General features: G+C 42.0%; 1 protein-coding gene across 10 annotated transcripts in view; it reads left to right on the plus strand.

Moving 5' to 3' along the window:
* The window catches only part of PITPNM2 (phosphatidylinositol transfer protein membrane associated 2), a 352,986-nt gene that overhangs the window by 105,814 nt on the left and 224,891 nt on the right, over positions 1-22,281 (plus strand). The window contains exon 1 of one of the 10 annotated variants that reach the window (XM_075834052.1): positions 9,639-9,705. The exons of 8 other annotated variants lie outside the window; for them this stretch is intronic. The gene's annotated coding sequence lies outside the window, so the exon portion shown is untranslated. Of the gene's footprint in view, positions 1-9,638; positions 9,706-17,907; positions 18,217-22,281 lie in introns of those variants that run through there. One more of the 10 variants, XM_075834059.1, reaches the window with a different exon arrangement.

The following is a 22,281-nucleotide window of genomic DNA, read 5'->3' on the forward strand; positions in this document are numbered from 1 at the left end:
TGAATGGGCAGATGTTTGCCGACATATTGGAGCCGTATTTTCAGGCGTAAATCGAAGCACAATACGCCTTGTTTACGCCTGAAAATAGGTCGTGTGAACCCAGCCTAACTGTACCACACTAAGTACTGACACTCCATTCTCCCCCAACATTACAAGGCCTGGCTGCATCCTGCAAAAATATACATGATAAGCATGTATCAAAAGTATTAGTTGATAGTTTGGCTAAATTATGCAAGTTTGCAATCCACATCAAGGGTCCTCATAGTCTTGCGAATCCCTACAGTGATATTACAAACAAATCGCTGAAAAAGGAATTATATCTCCTTAAAATCACTGGAAAATAGACAAATTTATTGATATAAGGGCAGATTGGATTACCATTTCGCAAGAGGATGCAGACAATCCACAATGCTACATAGAGGGATATTGATTATTTTTGGTGCGTTTCATTGATAAATTTGCCTGAAATTTATTTGTGCCAAACAGGTGTAACTTATGCCAGAATTCTGGTGCAGCACCAATAGTAAATATGCCCCAATGTGTTTTATGGGTATTTTGGCAATATTGTCGATACAAACTTTGAGTTCCTTGTCGCAGATTGTTAGTCTAAAGGAAGTGATGAAGTACAGCTCTTCCCCCAGAGAGTGTCAGGGAGGATGCAGAAAGAGCCTTATTGCTGTGTATAATGTTATCCTGCATTATGTAGGCCTCCATCAGTACAATAGAGCTGTTATTAACTGGAGCACCCTCTAAGAAAATGACTCTGCTCATCCTGTCAGTCTATACAGCAAAGCTCAAAAGTGAGCTACAGGAAGAGTCAGGTTATTGTGGATACTAGAATGTTAATAAAATCTTAGGCGGGGTTACAGACTAAAAACCAAAAATTACCTGTGCACTTTTTAGCTCCTATGTATAAAAATTTAGGAGCCAAATTTATTATTTTATTTTTTATTATATGTTAAATCAGGAACATGTTTGTTACCATAGTTGCCGCTCGTCTTCCCCCCCCCCCCCCCCCCGTTAACATGAAGGCATCCCACAGACACGATATTTTATTGACCAGATTATGAATATTGTTACACTTATTTAGGAATTAAATCATATGTATTTCCTTTATTTAGCTTGGAATTATTATTTTTTTAACAATCCATTTTAATTGATAATTTTTCGTCTTTCAAAAAGAAGCAAGTTGCAACAACCAACCTCTAATTGGAGCGGCGTAAGTTTAAGTAATAAAAGATTGTTATATGTAAAAGTATAAAAGATGAACAAACGAACAAATGGTCCATTGTTATGAAAATGACATATGACAAGTTCTGAAGGAGGAGAAGCATGTGGTATTAAATGTGTATAAAATATATTGTCATTGGCATAATGCTACCATAACCAAGTAAAAAAGTTAAAGCATGAATCCACATTTAAAATCAAATGGGTTCCTTTCTTGTATAAGTAGCCCATAAATACCAGGCCCTTTTAAGTTTAGTATAATTATAAGAGCGGATAGCAATTGGTCTTCGCATACTGCACATACCATTAGGGTGAGACATAGCAGTGAATGGGATTGTTAGTCTGCTGATACCTGTAACATTATACTTTGCTCCGCCACAGTGTCACTGGTAATTTAGTGATTTTATATTATAATAAAGATGTTTGTTCTTTGCAAAGTGTAGATCATGCCACAAGTTCTGCACATGATTACATTTCATGTGTTTTTTATGATTTCATTTCCTCTCTGTCCCTGGATATTGCCATTTACAGTGTTCTGTGAATAAAGCCGGCTTGTGTGTTGCTAATAAAGACGACACAATGCTTAATGACACAATGTCACGGTGTTTATAGTCTTATCATTCTGTACTCTTTTTTTAATATTCTATTTGTTTCTTGTTGCTTTACCCTGCACATGGAATTCCGCTCGATTGTGGAGTAGATCCTTTTTTAATAGGTTAGTAGAAATGTGACTGACACTCATTTTAAATGAATAGTAATCAGTAGGGACAGATCCCATGGTAAATCTAGGGGATGGGGCGGAAAATAGGGAGGCAAAACACCCTTCCAGTGCCTCTAAACAGCGTCCGGGTCTAGTGCGGCAGCTTCTAGAGCTGAAGAGGAGTGGGGAGTGGTGAGTATTATAATGGACGATTATAGAAAAAAAAAACACGCTGGTGTTAAGGGAGGCTTAGCCCCCTCTGCCCCACCCTGTTCATCTGCCCATGTTCGTCAATTCGTCCTTTATCAGAGACCGGATAGGCCTTCTTAGACTTCTGCTTGTATTTGAACCCACCTGGATCTGACCGTGCATTCACGGTGAATTTTTTTCGGAAAAGCTCCCCTCGTATAAGTTAAGTGTGGGCCGTGTTGGATGTCTAACTGTGGCATCCGTCACCCATAGGCTATAGTGGTATCCGTTTAACTCATACGTCCTGAAAAGGGGTCATGAGAGTTCATGATGTGTCTGTTAAACAGATACCGTTAAAGTCTGTGGTTGGCAAATGCTACTTTTAGGAATCAGTCACAGGCATCCTCCACCCATAGAGTATTATCGTATTAATTTAACGTATACTTTGAGAAACTATTGGAAGCCCTTGATGTATACGTTTAACGGATGCCTGTGATGTATGTGAAACCGTGGCATATGTCACCCATAGGCTCACATGTTTTAAAAACGTATACTACGCTCATACTTTAACTGGTTGAGGTCACTTGAGTATGTTCGTCATGAGTGTCAGGACTTTGCCGCATCATGGCGAGCATACTCGTCATGCTGATCGCACGGGCACAGCAACTGTAATACACAGCCGCAGGCCCTCTCTAACGGCAGAGTTCAGAGAAACCTCTTATCTTCGCAGTTAAACCCTTGAATTCTTAAATCAACACTGATCGCGGCTTTCAAATAGAAAGACTCTTTCCCTTCAGGCTCTCCGTCTTTCCCTTCACGCTCTCCGTCTCTTTCCCTTCACGCTCTCCGTCTCTTTCCCTTCTCGCTCTCCGTCTGCTTCCCTTCTCGCTCTCCGTCTCTTTCCCTTCTCGCTCTCCGTCTCTTTCCCTTCTCGCTCTCCGTCTCTTTCCCTTCTCGCTCTCCGTCTTTTTCCCTTCTCGCTCTCCGTCTCTTTCCCTTCTCGCTCTCCGTCTCTTTCCCTTCTCGCTCTCCGTCTCTTTCCGTTCTCGCTCTCCGTCTCTTTCCCTTCTCGCTCTCCGTCTCTTTCCCTTCTCGCTCTCCGTCTCTTTCCCTTCTCGCTCTCCGTCTCTTTCCCTTCTCGCTCTCCGTCTCTTTCCCTTCTCGCTCTCCGTCTCTCTTTCCCTTCTCGCTCTCCGTCTCTCTTTCCCTTCTCGCTCTCCGTCTCTCTTTCCCTTCTCGCTCTCCGTCTCTCTTTCCCTTCTCGCGCTCCCTCTCTCTTTCCCTTCTCGCGCTCCCTCTCTCTTTCCCTTCTCGCGCTCCCTCTCTCTCTCTTTCCCCTCTCGCTCTCCGTCTCTCTCTCTTTCACTTTCTCGCTCTCCGTCTCTCCTCTCCTCTTTTTGGTTTGTCGGTTTTACAGTTGTTGCGCCCATCCCCACTAGGATGTCTCTTTAAATGCTTCAGTCTTCATGTCAGCTGCAATTCCATATCCAAGAGCCACAAATTGTCCCCGCCAAGATAAAGATCTTCTGTTTGCAGCTTTGGCTAACTGTTAGGGCTCGTCCACACGCTGCGGAATTTACATTTTTTCCAGCCGGAATTTCGGACTGAAAATATGCGGCAGAATACAGTAGCAGCATAGTGGATGAGATTTAACAAATCTCATTCACATGCTGCGAAAAAATTCCGAACAGAAATAGACCTGCGGTGCGTTTTTTTTTGGCCCACAGCATGTCAATTCCTGTTGCCGAAAGTGGACAGAATTTCTACGTTTTTAAGAGGAAATTTCACCATCTTCTTCCATTATGAAAAACGCAACAAAATACGCATCATTTTCTGCCACAAAAAATGCAGGAAATGGTGCGAAAAGCCTGCGTTTTTCAATGGAATTGCTGCAGAAATTTTCTGCAGCAATTCCACTGTGTGTGGACAAGCCCTTATAGATGTTTGCCTTTTATCACATACTATATAGTTACATTGTTCGCTGGCAATAGCAGTGGCAATTTTAGGTAAAGTGAAACATCCTTTATTCTGCATGATTTGTAAAGGCATTTTGTTTTTACAATGAGAGAAGTGTATGTCTAACCCAGAATATTCCTGTAAGTGAACATATTCGTGTGTTTCACCCCAGCAGTTGCTATGTATTTAGCACTTAAGAGTGAAATAAAAAGCCATGTGTTTTGAGATAAATAATTGTAAGTGTGTGAGGTGTTCTGTATCTGTGCCACTGCTTTTGTCCCAGCCTGCCCCTTAGGACTTAAGAGTTACAGTAATTGCTGCAATATGAATATCAGAGCTGCTTGTAATCCGCTTAGGTGTGCAGGAGATTGGAGAAAAGGGGGTCAGCATCGGGTAAAGGGAACCGAAGAGAAGCCTCTTCATAGTCCTTTCCAATTATTTTATAGGATCTTTGTAGTTGTCTACCAATAAAAAATGATGGCAAATGCATACATATAATGTCTCAGTGCAAGGCCATTACTAACCCCAGGCAAAAACATGTAATCCATTAAGAGATGGCAGATATTCAGCACCCTCTTTCTGCTATGAAAATGATGCTTCTAATGGTTGTAGATTCACGTGAAACACCAGTCTGAACTTGACCTTTTACATGTAAATACAGTGCATACACTTATGACTTTGTAAAGTTGTTTATTAAACAGCTTGTTGTTTTTTTAACCAGTCACAAAGGATCGCAGAAGATCCTGCTTGTCTGGTTGTTTCACTTGTTTTCAGAAATAAATCCATGTAGCTTCAGGCAAGTTACCACTCCTCTTTCTTTTATGGGTGTTGTAAGCTGCATATTTTCATTAAAAAGTCTCCCAGTGTTTGGTCAGAATGTACTAGTCAGGAGATGGAAGTCTGAGCAATGAGCTGCTTAATAAGTTAACTGGTTATGGCTCTACAGTTATGCGTGTTAGGCTAAAGGTCATCTTAGACGGTCAAATTTGGCCACTGCAATGAGCGCCGATCAACAAGACAGCTTGTTGATCGGCGCTAGTTTGCTCCTGTCACAAGGAGCTATGTATGGGGACGAGCGCCCGTTACTCCGATCGCTCGTCCCCATACATTTTTATCATGTCGGCAGCGTGTCTCCCTGTTTACACGGGGAGATGTGCTGCTGACAACCATAATATTTTAGCGTTTGCTTGTTCATCTGCTGATCGCTGCCCTGTTTACACAGAGCAATTATCGTCAATGAGTCTTCTATGAACGATCCTTTGCATGATAATTGGCCCATGTAAAAGGATCTTAAGTTCACACCTGCGTCGTTGTGTTCCATTGTTCTGCTCCATCAGAGGAGCAGAACGAGGGGATAACGGAGGCAACGGTTTCATTGGACAACGGACACTGCTGGCGGCCGACAGAACCCTTTGACTTTAATAGGTTCCGTTGGTTTTCCGTCGAGGTGTCCGTCAATTTAGTGGAGACAATAGCGTAGCATGCTAATCTCAGCCGGATCTGCGACGGAGGCCGATAACGGAGCCTCCAACGCAGATGTGAATGAGGCCTTATACAGTTTCAATTTTCAACCATAATTGAATTATGAGTCCCTCTGACCAGCTGAGTATAATGGTTGATGTTGAATGAGGGTTTAGTCACAAGTACCTAGCTTCCCTTATGTTATGATTTTTCCCCACTGGCTTCAATTGACATCTCAGTGCTGAAGACCTCGCCACTTATTTTAAAGTTAAAATTGACAACATCCGGCATGATATTATCTCCCAGTCCCCTAGTAACATCGATCCTCTTCCCTCCCGCACTCCCTCTTCTTCACTTTCAGCATTTGACCTATTAACAGAAGAAGTCTCTAGGCTCCTTTCTTCTTCTCGTCCTACCACCTGTCCTAGTGACCCTATCCCCTCACACCTCGTCCAGTCCCTCTCCCCGGCTGTCACTAGTCACCTGACTACAGTATTCTTCTTCTCCTTTCTGTTGGAGTTTCTCAGGGATCAGTCCTACGTCTGCTTCTCTCTTCTCTCTACACAGCCCCTATTGGACAAACGATTCACAGATTTGGCTTCCAGTACCATCTCTATGCTGATGACGCCCAATTATATACCTCTCACCGTGACATCACCCCTGCTATAATACAAAACACCAGTGATTGTCTGTCCGCTGTCTCTAACATCATGTCCTCTCTCTATGTGAAACTGAACCTTTCTAAAACTGAGCTCCTTGTGTTCCCACCATCTACTAACCACCCTAAACCTGATGTCTCCAACTCCGTGTGCGGCACTACCATAACTCCTAGGCAGCACGCTTGTTGTCTTAGGGTTATTTTTGACTCCGATCTTTCCTTTACTTCACACATTCAATCACTGTCACGCTCCTGTAAATTTCAACTCACAAACATCTCCAGAATCCGCCCTTTTCTTACTGTGGAAATAGATAAAACTCTCATTGTCGCTCTGATTCCCTCTCTTCTTGACTACTGTAACTCATTACTAATCAGTCTTCCACTCTCTTCCCCTCTCCAATCCATTCTTAATGCAGCAGTCGGGCTCGTCTTTCTGACCAACCACTACACCAACACCTCTACCCTGTGCCAGTCACTGCACTGGTTGCCCATACCCTTCAGAATTAGATTCAAACTTATTACTCTCACCCTCAAAGCTCTCCACAGTGCTGCACCTCCTTACATCTCCTCCCTTATCTTTGTCTACCACCCTACTCGCGCTCTACGATCTGCCAACGTCCTCAGATTAACATCCATCATAATCCGAACCTCCCACTACCGTCTCCAAGATGTTTCTCGTGCTTCACCATTTCTCTGGAATGTGCTACCCAAGACAATCAGATTAATTCCCAACATCTACAGTTTTAAACGTGGTCTGAAAACACATCTTTTTAGACAGGCCTATAACATTCCCTAATCTAACTCCTTTCCCTGGCCCCCCCTTTTACATTAGTCATGAGGACATGACCCCCTCATTCAGCAGTATCCCCCACACTCCTTGCACACTAATGCACTTCATGTCTGTCATACACAGATACTAGCTGGTGACCGGCTCATGTAGCTTTATGTGTACTACCCCTTAAGTATAAAAGATGGCTGGACCATTGTACTAAACAAACACTTCTTTACATTTTATGCCTGTGCAGTTGCCATGTGTATAAACGTTGACGGCCTTGAAGGGGTTTAATGAGTGCAGTGCTGCTTCGGTGTGAGGAGCGCTGCACACTCATGTCTGTCGGGGTTTAGGAGCCCCGGACTACACCCCCCACTGTAGATAGCGCCACACACAAACCCTTGTAGATAGCGCAAAATCCCCTGCAGATAGTGCTACCTAAGCTCCCTACAGGGGGGGCGGCGCTATCTACAGGGGGGGCGGCGCTATCGACGGGGGGTTGGCGCTATCTACAGGGGCGGCACAATCTACAGGGGGTGTGGTGCTGTCTACAGGGGGTGCTGTGTACAGGTGGTTTGGCACTATTTACATGGGTACTGTGGCATTATAAGGGCACTACCTACAGGGGACACTGGCACTATCTACATGGGCACGGTGTGTGGCACTACAGATGTAGCCGTCTTTACCTTGACTTTTAACGCATTAAATAAACAATGGCTAGATCTCTTAACTTGACTTTTTCAATAACTGTTCAATGGCTTTTGTTGTGTGATATCACGCTGCAGCAAGTTATCAGTCAAGTTAAAGATGGCTACATCTATGTGGGCACTATCTACAGTGGGAACTGTGGCACTATGTTGGCACTGTGGCACTATTTACAGTGGGCACTATCTATGTGGGCACTGGCACTATGTACAGTGGGCAATGTAGCACTATCTGCAGTGGTATTGCGTCACTATCTACACAGCACTGTGGTGTTTTCAGGTGGCTGCGACAAAACAAAACCCTAACAAAATTCATTACGAAAGAGGCCCAAACCCATAAGTATTTGGGATGTGTGTATATAGCGCATGACCATATGTATGTTCATATTATTCAGTTGAGTAAGTCTAAATTGATTTGTCACATTTCAATAAAGCGTATAGACAACAGAAAAAAATATTTTCTCTTTTTTATGCATATTCTCGTAATTGCTATAGAATGTTTTCCTTTCCTCCTAGACATAATATATCAGAAACCAAAGAGCAGATAGAATTTATTCAATTTCTCTCAATCTAGGTGTAATGGGCCTCTGTTGCTCTCATGTAGCCAATAAATCGTTTCAACAGTGTACATCTAAAAGTCCAAAAACAGAAAAATACAAAAATTAGTGTACAATATTCATAAGTGTTAAAATATACTTGGATAAAAATACATGTAGAAGGGGGTCCATATTAGACCTCAAAGTAATAAATCTATAAACCTAAATATACCATCAAGCGAGTACGTTAACCGTAAAATCCATAGGGTGTCCAGAGAGAATAAACCAGGAAGCATTTTAAATATGTGGACCATATGGGTACCTAACATTTAGCCCTTTAGGAGACATATATGATTTTAGAGAAATGTATATAAAAAAATTACAAAAAAATGTTTTTTTTCACATTTTTTGTGATTTGTCTGCTCATAATAACAATTAAAAACATGGAAATAATTAAACTATCCTAGACAATGAAAGCCACATAAATCTTGTAAAAAAAAAAAAAGATATCATTTAAAGAAGTGCCTATCAGAAATTGAAAATTTGACCTGGACATCAATGACCCTTGGTCATAAAAGGGTTAATGAAGAAATATTGCAGCATAGAAAATAGTGTAAGAAAATGGAGATTTTCTTTGTATGTACGATGTTGGTTTTTCCATGGAAGCAGTCCTATAAAGATTTATTTAAGAAAAAGTATAGTAACGGTGCATTTAGGTTTTATGTTTAGAGTTTTTCAAATGCAGCAGTCCATTAAATGTGAATGACATACATGCCAACATACATACATGCAAACATACATACATACATACATACATGCAAACATACATACATGCAAACATACATACATGCAAACATACATACATGCAAACATACATACATGCAAACATACACACATGCAAACATACATACATGCAAACATACACACATGCAAACATGCAAACATACATACATGCAAACATACACACATGCAAACATACATACATGCAAACATACACACATGCAAACATGCAAACATACATACATGCAAACATACATACATGCAAACATACACACATGCAAACATACATACATGCAAACATACACACATGCAAACATGCAAACATACATACATGCAAACATACATACATGCAAACACACATACATGCATACATACATGCAAATATACACATACATGCAAACATACACATACATGCAAACATACACATACATGCAAACATACACATACATACATACATGACAACATACATACATGACAACATACATACATAAATAAACTCACCTAAGACGTTCCCACGAAGATTTGAACTGTCCTGTCACTTTTCTTTTTACTGCTCCCATTCACAATAACAGAGCGGTTGGCGCAGATGACGTAATCACGTGTGCCTGATATGATTACGTCATCTGCGCCACAACGCATTGTTACTATGAATGCGAGCGGCGCCAAGAAGAAGGAAGATAGCAAGTGACGGGACCGTTCAGAGAGCCGTTAGAACGTCTTAGGTGAGTTTATTTTTTTAAATATATTTTTAGTTGTTCGCCGGGTGCTGATGCAGCACCGGTGCGGCGCATAAAAAAAATTACATGTAGTGACAGGGTGGGGGAGGGAAAAGTGGCTTGCCGAAACGGGGTGAGTGTAGTGTAGGGTTGATGACATTCACGGTAAGTTCGTCTCAATCAGGCTTACCATGCCCGCTTGAGACGAACATTCTCCCGATGTTGCTAGAACTACAGTATCTAGCAACATCGGGAGCGCGCAGACTGCAGAGCGGAGCGGCTTGATTGACATCGAGCCGCTCACGCCCCTTTTTAGAAAGGATAACCAGCACTTGCTGAGTTATCAAGTGTAAAAAAAAAGGCACTTAGGAAATGAATTTTTAACATTTTTTAACAGCAAATGTTTTAAAATTCATTTCCTGCTTAGAATGTCTAAAAAAAAATAAATTTGAGTCAACTTGGGAATAACCCTTTAAGCAGCAGGTTGGCCAGCTGGGCTTTAGGAATACAACGAAGCAAAAATTTATTTAATCGCATAAAAAAATTCAAACGTTTTACCCGTTTAACCCGCACGAGTAGAAAATAACTAAAAATGGCCTGGTCATTAAGGCCCAAAACTCGTGCTGCATTTAGGGCTTAATATTATGGCTGAATGGTTTATGTACACTTCTGATGTGAACCCAACAATCTAATGTAATATATTTGTTCCACATAGCATTGAAGGATCAGTCATGTGTTCTACACACAGCTTCATAATAGCAATGTCTAATCAATTGGTAAAAAAAAAAAAAATATTTAAAATTTGTGAGGGGTAAAATTATGCCCCACATGGCAGACACAGGCAATCTGCCCTCAAAATTATAATTGATGTGTAGGATAACCTGATCAACATTTATCACTCTCCCTGAACGGAGCTTGAGTAGTCAAATCAACAGAAATATTACCATTGTTTTTTGATAGTGCTGACAACCTTGTATTGCCAATTTTTTCATATCTGAAGTAAAGGAAAACTGTGTTCAAAATATAGCAAGATTATCATATTACTTCACTTTCTATCTATTGTATATATATATTAAATCAAATAGTTTTTATTAAACATTTTCAACAAGTACATTAATATACATGAAATAAATCCCCCACCCAAAAATTATATATTGTATATTTAGAAATATTTTTTTGGGGTAAAAAATCTTTCGTAACCATTCGACACAGGATAAGAGATTTGGTACTGTGCCCAAATACATAACCATAGAATAAAATAGATGCTATGGTACAATGGAACTGATACTAGGTATTATGTAAATGAGAGAAACTGACCGGTCTTTATACAATGTATATCGATTTTCTGTACAATATTTAATATTGCATTACATTTGCCATTCTAGCAAACATGAAAAAAAAATAGGTTTAAAGGAATTTTTGAGGTGATAATTTTGTTAAATTGGTGGGGGTTCGAATGCTGGGACCCCCATTGATTGCTAGAACGGGGGACCCCTGTCCCCCACCCCCAGCATGACCACTGTGAGAAGTTTGTATGGAGCTTCACTCCAAATAACTCTATGGGCGTTACAGAAATAGTCGAGTGAGTCACGTGTCAGACCCCAAAGGGCAGTGGAACAATCTACAATGTAGAACTAAGATCATTCTTCGTGTTTTGCATGGAAATTCATAACAGCCACAACCGTGTAGCATAGATGCTGTACACTGGGATAGGGATTGTTGATAGGGATCTGTCCGCATACGATGCTTCCCTGTTTAAGGGCAACATATCATGGGGTCCGGTCCGCTCCACTGTTAGCCCAAACGGCGCAAAAAAATATGTTGCCATTTGTGTTCCTCTTCTAGCCAGCGTACAGTAGGCTCATATTTAGTTTGTTGTATTCATAAGGGGCGCTCTCGTCTCCCTACCCCTCTGGCCAGCAATCGATGACTGCCATGTACATAGGCAGATACACAGCAGCTGTCAGTGATTGGTGAGAGGGGCGAAGGAAACGCTCCCCTCACAATTACAGTAGACTCAGAACTATAAGTCAGTTGTGTCCTCTGTTAGGATCTATAAGGGTATGTGCACACACACTAATTACGTCCGTAATTGACGGACGTATTTCTGCCGGAAGTCCCGGACCGAACACACTGCAGGGAGCCGGCCTCCTAGCATCATAGTTATGTACGACGCTAGGAGTCCCTGCCTCGCTGCAGGACAACTGTCCCGTTCTGTAATCATGTTTTCAGTACGGGACAGTAGTTCCACGGAGAGGCAGGGACTCCTAGCATCGTACATAACTATGATGCTAGGAGCCCGGCTCCCTGCACTGTGTTCGGTCCGGTACTTGCGGCCGAAATACGTCCGTCAATTACGGACGTAATTAGTGTGTGTGCACATACCCTTAGCCAAACGTGCAATATGCAGTCTACCGAAACTAGGACTGAACCTTTTAGATTCTTGTATTAATCTTTTTTTAAAAAGATCGCACGAACCAAACTGAAATCTATTAGTTCCATTTAGAGATTTATTTGACCTTCTATAGGGTGGGACAAGCTCACCACAGCCCCTGCCACGTGGCCTACTGACCTTCCTAATCTTCATGTAGTAGATGTTTTAAATGCCACATTGAAATTGCAAAAAATGATCCCAGTTAGTAGTTACCAGGACATGGCATATTTCATAGAGCTTACATTAGCCCTTACATCCCATCTAAGATGTCTCCAGGTTCAGTATACAATTGTGCCAAATGTGGTTCTCCCAATGCAAATATATTTCACAATCTATGGGACTGCCAAAAAATTAGAGATCTGTAGGAGGAGGTACACAACTACCTACAGTCTACTTTTAGTTTATCTCTTCCTCTTGATCCATAATGGGCTCTATTTAATATTTGGGTGTCTGAGGATGACGGAATACCTGAACAAACACAACGCTTTTTTTCATGCTTTAGCGCAGCAGCTGTTAAAAAAAAAAAAAAAGTCTATTTCAGCATTGGCTAAACCCAGTACTGCCACCACCATCTTTGATCCAGGCAAAACGTAACATCTTGTTTAAGATGGATTGGTTGAATGCCCTCACTGACAGGGAAAAACCTACAGAATGTTTTTTCAAAGCACGGTCTCCACTCATTACTACTCTCCCGCTTCATGTACGACAGAGATTGAGATCACAATTTGAACAGACCAACTGGTACCTGGAAGAGCTTATTCAGGGCCGAATGCCTGTTTCTATCTCTGACTATGGATTGGGAATAGTAATATTTCATGAATGTCTTAAATCCATATGAATGATTCACAGAGTAGGGGGGAGGGGGAGGTTATAGTTCATGTTAATATTCTGATATGTTCTTACACATACATTGTATAGGTGACTGTGTACCTCTTGTTATCGTTACATTGATTCAATGTGCAGTGTATTTGATTGTTACTTTGTCATATGAAAAGTAATAAAAAACAGTTAGAAAGTAAATTTTGCATTTCATTTGGAAATCTCGGTCCCAGAGTCTGCAGGAAGAGTGGAGAGGCATCAATCCACGTTGCTTGCGGTCCAGTGTGAAGTTTCCACAGTCAGTGATGTTTGGGGAGCCATGTCATCTGCTGGTGTTGGTCTACGTTGTTATATCAAGTCCAGAGTCAGCGCAGCGTCTACCAGGATATTTTAGAGCACTTCATGCTTCCCTCTGCTGGCAAACTTTATGGAGATGCTGATTTCATTTTCCAGCAGGACTTGGCACCTGCCCACACTGCCAATATTACCAATACCTGGTTTAATAACCACAGTATCACTGTGCTTGATTGGCCAGCAAACTCGCCTGACCTAAACCCCATAGAGAATATATAGGGTATTGTCAAGAGGAAGATGAGACACCCCAGACCCAACAATGCAGACGAGCTGAAGGCCGCTATCAAAGCAACCAGGGCTTCCATAACACCTCAGCAGTGCCACAGGCTGATCGCCTCCATGCCACGCCGCATTGATGCAGTAAATCATGCAAAAGGAGCCCCGACCAAGTATTGAGGGCATATACTGCACATACTTTTCAGTAGGCCAACATTTCAGTATTAAAAATAATGTTTGAAATTGGTTTTATATAATATTCTAATTTTCTGAGACACTAAGTTTTGGGTTTTCATTAACTGTTCCCATATTCATCAACATTAAAAGAAATAAATGCTGGATATAGATCACTCTGTGTGTAATGAATCTATATAATATATGAGAGACACTTTTTGAATTGAATTAGTGAAATAAATTTACTTTTTGATCTAATTCACTGAGAAGGAATAGTGTGTGTGTGTGTATGTATGTATATATATATATATATATATATATATATATATATATATATAATTTTATAATTTTTTTTTTATATTTTTCTTCTTGGTGTTTAATAGTACTTATCCTAACTATTATTACTGAGTTTTCTTGAAGTCATATGCTGGGCATATGTACTGATCTTGTTGAACACATGAGGGTTCTCCAAGTGTGTGATTTGTCTGTATTTACTTCTGTTTCATAATAACGCCATTTAAAAGGCTTTTAATGGTAATTATACTATTTTATGACATCTTTATTGTGATAGACTTTTGATAGAAGTGATTACTGGACATTGTATTTTAGGGATTATAAAAGGAGTTTCTGACATGCACCACAGACTTTCCTGTCTCAGGGCTTTCATGCTGGAACTTCCTGCTCAGTATCAGTAATTGACATAGGATGGTTATCACAGTAGAGTAGGAAGTCACACTATTGAAACCTTGTTTTTCATAGCTAGTATAGTACATTAAAAAAATTAAATATACATATATTATGGCTGGGCAATTAATCGAAATCGACATTCAGCGCAATTAATTAATGTCATCTTGCGAATTTCGGTTTTATTTATTTTATCCCAATTTAAACTGTATTTGCATGATGCAAAGGTCCCTGCTCTACCATTCACTATGTATCGCTGGACGCGAGGCAGTGACGTCATCACGCCGAGCTGCATAGACTAGAGGAACAGAGGGATTTTCTCCACTTGTCATTGGAATGGGGTTAGGTGAGTATGTATATTATTATTTTTATTGGGACTGTGTGGGGGCAGCTATAGGGGCATTATACCGTGTGGGGTGCAGCTATGGGGGCATTTTACTGGGTGGAGGCAGTTATAGGGGCATTATAATGTGTGGGTGCAGCTATGGGGCATTATACTGTGTGGGGAGCTCTATGGGGCAGTATACTCTGAAGGCAGTGTTAGGGGGTATATTATATATAGTAGTATACAGCAGGCTTAGGGGATAAATATCTTGCTAAAAAGTCCCTGCATCTTCTAGTTGGCAGTCAGGGGACTCGGCAGTGCCGGGCCTCCTGACCGCTCCTTACTTAACCCCTTCCCGACCCATGATTTGCCAGCACATCATCGAGCGGGGAGGGGATGATGTATGGAGCGGGCTCACGCGCTGAAGCCCGCTCCATACGCTGCAGGAGTGCGCTTCTCACACGCTGCACTAACTGCTAGGAACAGTGATGGCGCTGTTTCTGGCCGTTTAACTAGTTAAATGATGCGGTTAATCGCTGGTTCAAGTCCCCTAGGGGAACTAATAAAATGTGTAATAAAAAAATAAAAAAAATTTCAGGAGTATAAACATTTTTTGAAAAGTTAAAAAAAAAATTATGGTTTCCCATTTTTCCCCAAGCACAATGTAAGAATAATAAAATAATAATAGTATCACTGCATCCGTAAAAGTCTGAGACTATTACAATATAGCATTATTTGACTCACACAGTGAACGATGTAAAAAACAAAATTAATTTAAAACCCCAGAATCGTCTTTTGGTCATCATAGCGCAAAAAAGAATGAAATAAAAAGTGATAAAAAAATCGTATGTGCCAAAAAAATGGTGCTAATAAAAACTACAGCTTGTCGCACAAAAAATAAGCCCTCACACCACTCAAACGATGGAAAAAATATAATTTATGGCTTTCAGAACGTGGTGAAACTGAACAAAAATGTTTTTTAACCAATCGCTTTTTCTTTGTGAAAGAAGTAAAATTTTCTGTTGTCTAAAACCTGGGTGCGTCTTATAGTCAGGTGCGTCTTATAGTCCAAAAAATACGGGGTATGTATATATATATATATATATATATATATATATATATATATATATATATATATATATAGTGTGTGTGTGTGTGTGAAAGCTTAATGAACCAAGTTAGTTTTACGGTACTATGATAAATGGTTAATAATGAGGTCTCACGCATATAACCCAATATTAAAATGTCTTGCTATTCTCAATGTTGGAGAATCGTATGGTAAGGGTGTAATTATTACAGCAGATATGCTTCACTCCGGGATTAAATGTAATACATATATACATTTTTACATGTATACAGAACAGTCCTAACAAGGCGCTCCTATAGATGCAGTGCTGGGTGATTGATTTCTTTTTTGGGCCCTTTGAGAACGTTCTTTTATTAGCATCTGCTTTTTTACATGCCAACTCTAGAGCAGGGGTCTCAAGCACGCGGCCCCTGGGGCTGTCATCTGCGGCCCGCGGGACACAGAGCCGCTAGTATCGGCTCTGCTCCGAGACTCTGGAATTCCCTGACATCGCTGTCCACATATGAACAGCGATGTCTGGGGCTTCCCCAGAGCCGGAGTCCCGGGCAGAGCGGTAGTACAGGCTCTGCTCCGGGACTCTGTGGAATTCCCTGACATCGCTGCCCATATATGGACAGTGTGTCAGGGTCTTGCCCAGAGCGGAGCCGAGCGCTGGTGTCGGCTCTGCTCCTGGACTCTGTGGAATTCCCTGACATCGCTGTCCACATATGAACAGCGATGTCTGGGGCTTCTCCAGAGCCGGAGTCCCGAGCAGAGCGCTGGTGTCGGCTCTGCTCCGGGACTCTGTGGAATTCCCTGACATCGCTGCCCATATATGGACAGTGTGTCAGGGTCTTCCCCAGAGCGGAGTCCCGGGCAGAGCGCTATTATCGGCTCTGCTCCGGGACTCTGGGGAAGCCTCTGACATCGCTGTCCATACATCGACAATGATGTCAGGGGCTTCCCCAGAGCAGGAGTCCCAGTGATGTCAGGAGCACAGCTGGAGTCCCGGGAAGAGCCTACTAGCGCTCTGCCTGGGACTCCAGCTCTGGGCAAGCCCCTGACATCACTGGGGCAGCCTCTACAGAGGGCACTGGGGCAGCCTCTACAGAGGGCACTGGGGCAGCCTCTACAGAGGGCACTGGGGCAGCCTCTACAGAGGGCACTGGGGCAGCCTCTACAGAGGGCACTGGGGCAGCCTCTACAGAGGGCACTGGGGCAGCCTCTACAGAGGGCACTGGGGCAGCCTCTACAGAGGGCACTGGGGCAGCCTCTACAGAGGGCACTGTGGCAGCCATCTACAAGTGGGTGTGTGACAGTATCTGAAGAGGACACTGGCATTATCTAGGGGTGTGTTGCATTATCTACAGAGGGCACTGTGGCCTTATCTACAGAGGGCACTGTGGCCTTATCTACAGAGGGCACTGTGGCCTTATCTACAGAGGGCACTGTGGCCTTATCTACAGAGGGCACTGTGGCCTTATCTACAGAGGGCACTGTGGCCTTATCTACAGAGGGCACTGTGGCCTTATCTACAGAGGGCACTGTGGCCTTATCTACAGAGGGCACATGTGGCCTTATCTACAGAGGGCACTGCGGCAGCATCCGCAGAGGGCACTGCGGCAGCATCCGCAGAGGGCACTGCGGCACTATCTAAAAAGGGGCTGCCCAATCTTGACATGTGTGCTAACTGAGCCGCCGGACTGCACACTTAAACTGGAAAGCTGGATTGTTGAAATAAGCACGTGGAGAAATATCTCAAATTTTAAACCTAGCGGTATTATTATAGTAATGTATTATTATTCTAGTAATATAGTGTTATAGTAGTTCAAATATCTAATTGATTAACAATAATTTTGTATTGTATCAATCTTGAAAGTAATGCGGCCCGTCAACTTCCCATTTTTTCTATATGCGGCCCACTTACCCGGCCGAGTTTGAGACCCCTGCTCTAGAGCATCTTTGTTTGCACTAACACGATGTCCTGCATTTTTCCCTGCCATTGCTGTGCAGAAGGTGCTCCCTCTTTGGTGCAATGTTTTCTGTTCAGCAGAGCGGTTAAGAAGCCGCATTCATCTGTGTCCATCTGCTATTAGTCACTATGTCTACAAGCTCCACATTTGCATCACGGTACAGGATATGTCTGATGGCTGCTGTGTAACTCTGCCATATCCCTGCATCTTCTTCAGCCTCATCTCTTTTCTCCATGGCAACTTCGCTCTATGCTTTTCAGGAGAGGAGAAATGAAAATCCGTTTTTTCCCCCATCCTTCCTTCTCTATCTCTATTTTTGAACATGGCTCTTACATCCTTTATGGCATGCACGGTTCGTTATTCTCATCACGCCTGATGGGCAGCAAAGGCAAGAATAACAAGTGATGACGACGAAGCCTGCAGCAGAGAAGTGTGTGCACCCCATGAGGGGCATTAGTCTGACAGGTACAAGGTAATGCATTGGTGACCTAAGAATAGATGTGCTTGGTGTTAAATTAATATCCCCTGATCGTCTCTCAGCCCCTGATCGTCTCTCAGCCCCTGATCGTCTCTCAGCCCCTGATCGTCTCTCAGCCCCTGATCGTCTCTCAGCCCCTGATCGTCTCTCAGCCCCTGATCGTCTCTCAGCCCCTGATCGTCTCTCAGCCCCTGTTCGTCTCTATGCCCAGTATGTTAGTTCTTGTGCAGCCATGAGTGGCCTACATGGAAATGCGGAATGTCCGTTTCTATGTACATCTATGCATGGATATGTGTGGTGGTGGTGTTTTTGTTTTTTCTTTGCTGATTTATAGAGAACGTTAACTCATTGTTTGCAGCTACACCAGATCTAATTCTGTTTACTCTCCTCAGGCCAATGTAGTCATTGCAGTGAATAATTATTAAGTTATACGTGCTTCATTGCTCTGAAACAGAAGACTGAAACCTTCTGTGCGACCAGAGCTATGAGCCCCAGGCTGCTATCCCAGCCATCACATAAAGGACAGATCTTGTTGCTTTTTTTTTTTTGTTAACCCATATTTGTGATTTTACATCTGCACGGCCCATACGAGGGTGGCATTGTAGAGAACTCTTCACCATGTATTGATTTGGACAACATGCCTCTCAATTAAGATTCCATTTTCGGTCTTTTCCTGCGATACTCATTGATTTTAGTCTCATTTTTGTTGTTTAATTACTTAATGGGGCCTTCTTTGCCAGTACATTTTTGCCTACCTGTTCTAAGTACCACACTAATGGGGGGCACATGCTGAGGTTGTGCATTTGATACCCAAAATATGTGTGCAGCAAGTAATGTCCAAAGTACTCCGTTATTATCTGGATGATCAGCAGTCATGTTAGGGTGTATTTGCACGTTGCTGTCATATCGCGATATGACCGCAGCGTGTGAATACACCCTTTGTGTGTTTTGCCTTCATTGCCTCCACTGATCCTATAAATACCTGATTTGTACAGCCTGTGTCCCTGGGCCCCATGCAAAGTCTGTATCAGGGCCTAGCAGCTACCATGTGTAATTTCTGATACTGGTGTCTTCGTATGTGGCAGAGGCCTGAGGTGTGACTGCTACCTCGGAGTCCCCTATAGCTATTCCCAGGCCTAGCCTAGCTCTGTAATCTGCAATGTGTTGGAGCTGTCACAATCTATTTTTTTTATTCAAATAGAATAAGAGAAAAACTTTGTATGCCTCCATATAAAAATCTTGGTGTACAGTAAGGCCCAGTCCACCTCTATGGGTGCCCTATTACAAAATGGAGCCGTAGTACAACCATGTGCATGAGATCTAATGCAGACATTTGGTTGCTTTCAACGCCCTTTTAAACCTTGGTAAGACTTTTACGTTTAGTATCCCTTTAAAATTGTTTTCTTTAATATGCCTAGATTTTTCAATACTAAATGGGAAAATACGTTTCAAAGCTATATATACAAGAGAATTTTGTGCTTAATTAACCGGTTAAGGACACGGACAATTTTGGCCTTGAGGACCGAACAATTTTCTTTATATTTCCATCTTTGCATCCTGGCGCTTCTAACTTTTTTTACATTTTTGTCCGACGTAGCTGTATGAGACTTTGTTTTTTGCGGGACGAGTTGTGCTTTATGTAGGTAACATTTTTTTGGTACATTTACATTATCGTTTAATTTCTATACATTTTTATTTTGTCAAAAACTGAGAAAAAAAAGTTCCGTTGCAGTTTTCTTTATTTTTTTTTACACCATAGACCGATCATCATAAATAACGTTATACATTTATTGTACAGGTTGTTACGGACATGGCGTTACCAAATATGCGTATATTTCATGTTTTGGGACTTATATTTTGAAAAGTTTATTTATTGTAAAAAAAAAATGTGTATTTCTGTGTACCGTAATTCTTTTTTTACAATTTTTTTATTTTTATTTAACAAAACTTTTTTTTATTTTTTTATTGATTTAACTTGTTTTTTAATCCCATAAGGGGATTTTTCATTTTGATATTTGAACTTTAATGTACTGGCATGTATCTATATGGCAGTACATTAGCCCGTGTACTGATTGTACGCAGGAAGTTGTTAGGACATTGTAAGTAGGCCCTAACAACAGGAAATATGTTCAGACAGCCATGGGGCCCTTTTATGGACCCTGGGCTGTCTGCCCACACCAGGTATAGCCATTGATCGCGTCACAGGGATTTTCTGTGACTCGATCAAAGGGCAGTCCCTCCTCCTCTTATTTACTTTGAAAGGGTTAACGGCAGGGGCTGCAGCTGTGTATTAAATCAGTTACCCCGCTCATCTTGGCGCGCGAACACTGGCTGTCACACAGGACGAGAATGCTCGTCCTAATGCGCAAAGTACCCACGGCTCAGGACGAGTATTCTCATTCTGTGTCGGCAACCAGTTAATGTCTTTACTATCTTTCTTATCCTAGAATTCCTAGGGAACAACGCACCAGCAGAGCTAAAGGAAAAAGTAGGTGTAAGGGTATGTTCACACTGCTTATTTTCGGGCTGTAAACAGCCGAAAAATCGGAGGCAGAACGCCTCCAAACATCTGCCCATTGATTTCAATGGGAAATATGGTGTTCTTTTCCGACGGGCCGTTTTTTTACGTGGCCGTTTTTAAAAACGGCCGTGTAAAAAGAGCGCCCACGAAAAAAAACTGCATGTCATTCATTGACTCTATAGAAAAACAGCTCCAAATACAGCCGTGAAAAATGCGAGTTTGCTTAAAAAAAACTGCTAAAAAACAGCTCCGTATTTTCTGACGTTTTTTGATAAGCGTGTGAACATACCCTTACTTGGAAACTAAAAGCCACCTGATCTCTGGTGTACCCACGTATAGGAACATGCAGCTTTGTGTTGGAAGCTGTAGATTTTTCCATTTTTAAACATTCGATGTCGGAAAACGCACCGAAAATGCCTCCCATTGATTTCAATGGGAGGCGGATGTGTTTTTTTTCCCTCCCGCGGCAAGCGCTCACGGGAAAAAGAAGCGACATGCCCGATCTTCAGGCTTTTACGCCTCTGACCTCTTATTGACCTCAATGGGAGGCAGAGAAAGCGTATTTTGCGGTGTTTTTGCCCGTGGCGCTTAATGGGCGCGAGCGAAAAATGCGGTAAACGGCGTGCAGGCAGATCAAAATCTGCCTCAAAATTCCAAACTGAATTTTGAGGCAGAATTTTCTGCCTGCAAAAAACTCAGTGTGAACTCAGCCGAAGGATGTCATGCAAATAAATGCATTGGATTATTTTCTTTTTCATTTGTTTTGCTTCCTTTACTGGTGGCATACTCCAAAATCTGTGAGTACGTTGAGAAAGCTGTGTTCTTTCAAAAACGTTGTTGTTGGACATGCGGATGACCTGAAATTAAAAAAAGAAATCCACCATTTCAAACTCTGTAAGATGTTTTGGCAAGCTCACTTACTGTAACGTGTTTTTTTTTGCCACTTCCGCTGATATTTCTCCCTTACAGCATGTCCACCTAGGAACACTCACATTTATGCTGGCCACAGTGATGCTTTTGTACTGTATAATAATCTAATTCTAAAACTTGCTGTCCGCTAAGCTGTATGAAGTGTATCTGTCAACAAGCTTCTTGACGGTTTCCAAAAACAGCCATCAGAATTGTAAATTCTGCTCTGTGCTATATTAGGCTGGGTTCACACTGAGTTTTTTGCAGGAGGAAAATCTGCCTCAAAATTCCGTTTAGAACTTTGAGGCAGATTTTCCTCTGCTTGCACGCCGATATTCGCAGCATAAAACGCCGCAAAATACGTTTTCTCTGCCTCCCATTGATGTCAATGGGAGGTCAGAGGCGTAAACGCCCGAAGATAGAAGATGTCCCTTCTTTCTCCCGCGAGCCTGTTTTTCCGCTCGTGGGAAATAAACGCCTCCGCCTCCCATTGAAATCAATGGGAGGCATTTTCGGTTGTTTTTTGGCGTGTTTTCTGACGCGTTTTCCACGTCAAAAAACTCTGTGTGAACCCAGCCTTATAATGGATATGACTAATGCTACATACAAGATAAGTAATGCAATATGTT

The sequence above is a fragment of the Rhinoderma darwinii genome, chromosome 1 (assembly GCF_050947455.1).
Source record: "Rhinoderma darwinii isolate aRhiDar2 chromosome 1, aRhiDar2.hap1, whole genome shotgun sequence".
Lineage (NCBI taxonomy): Eukaryota > Metazoa > Chordata > Amphibia > Anura > Rhinodermatidae > Rhinoderma > Rhinoderma darwinii.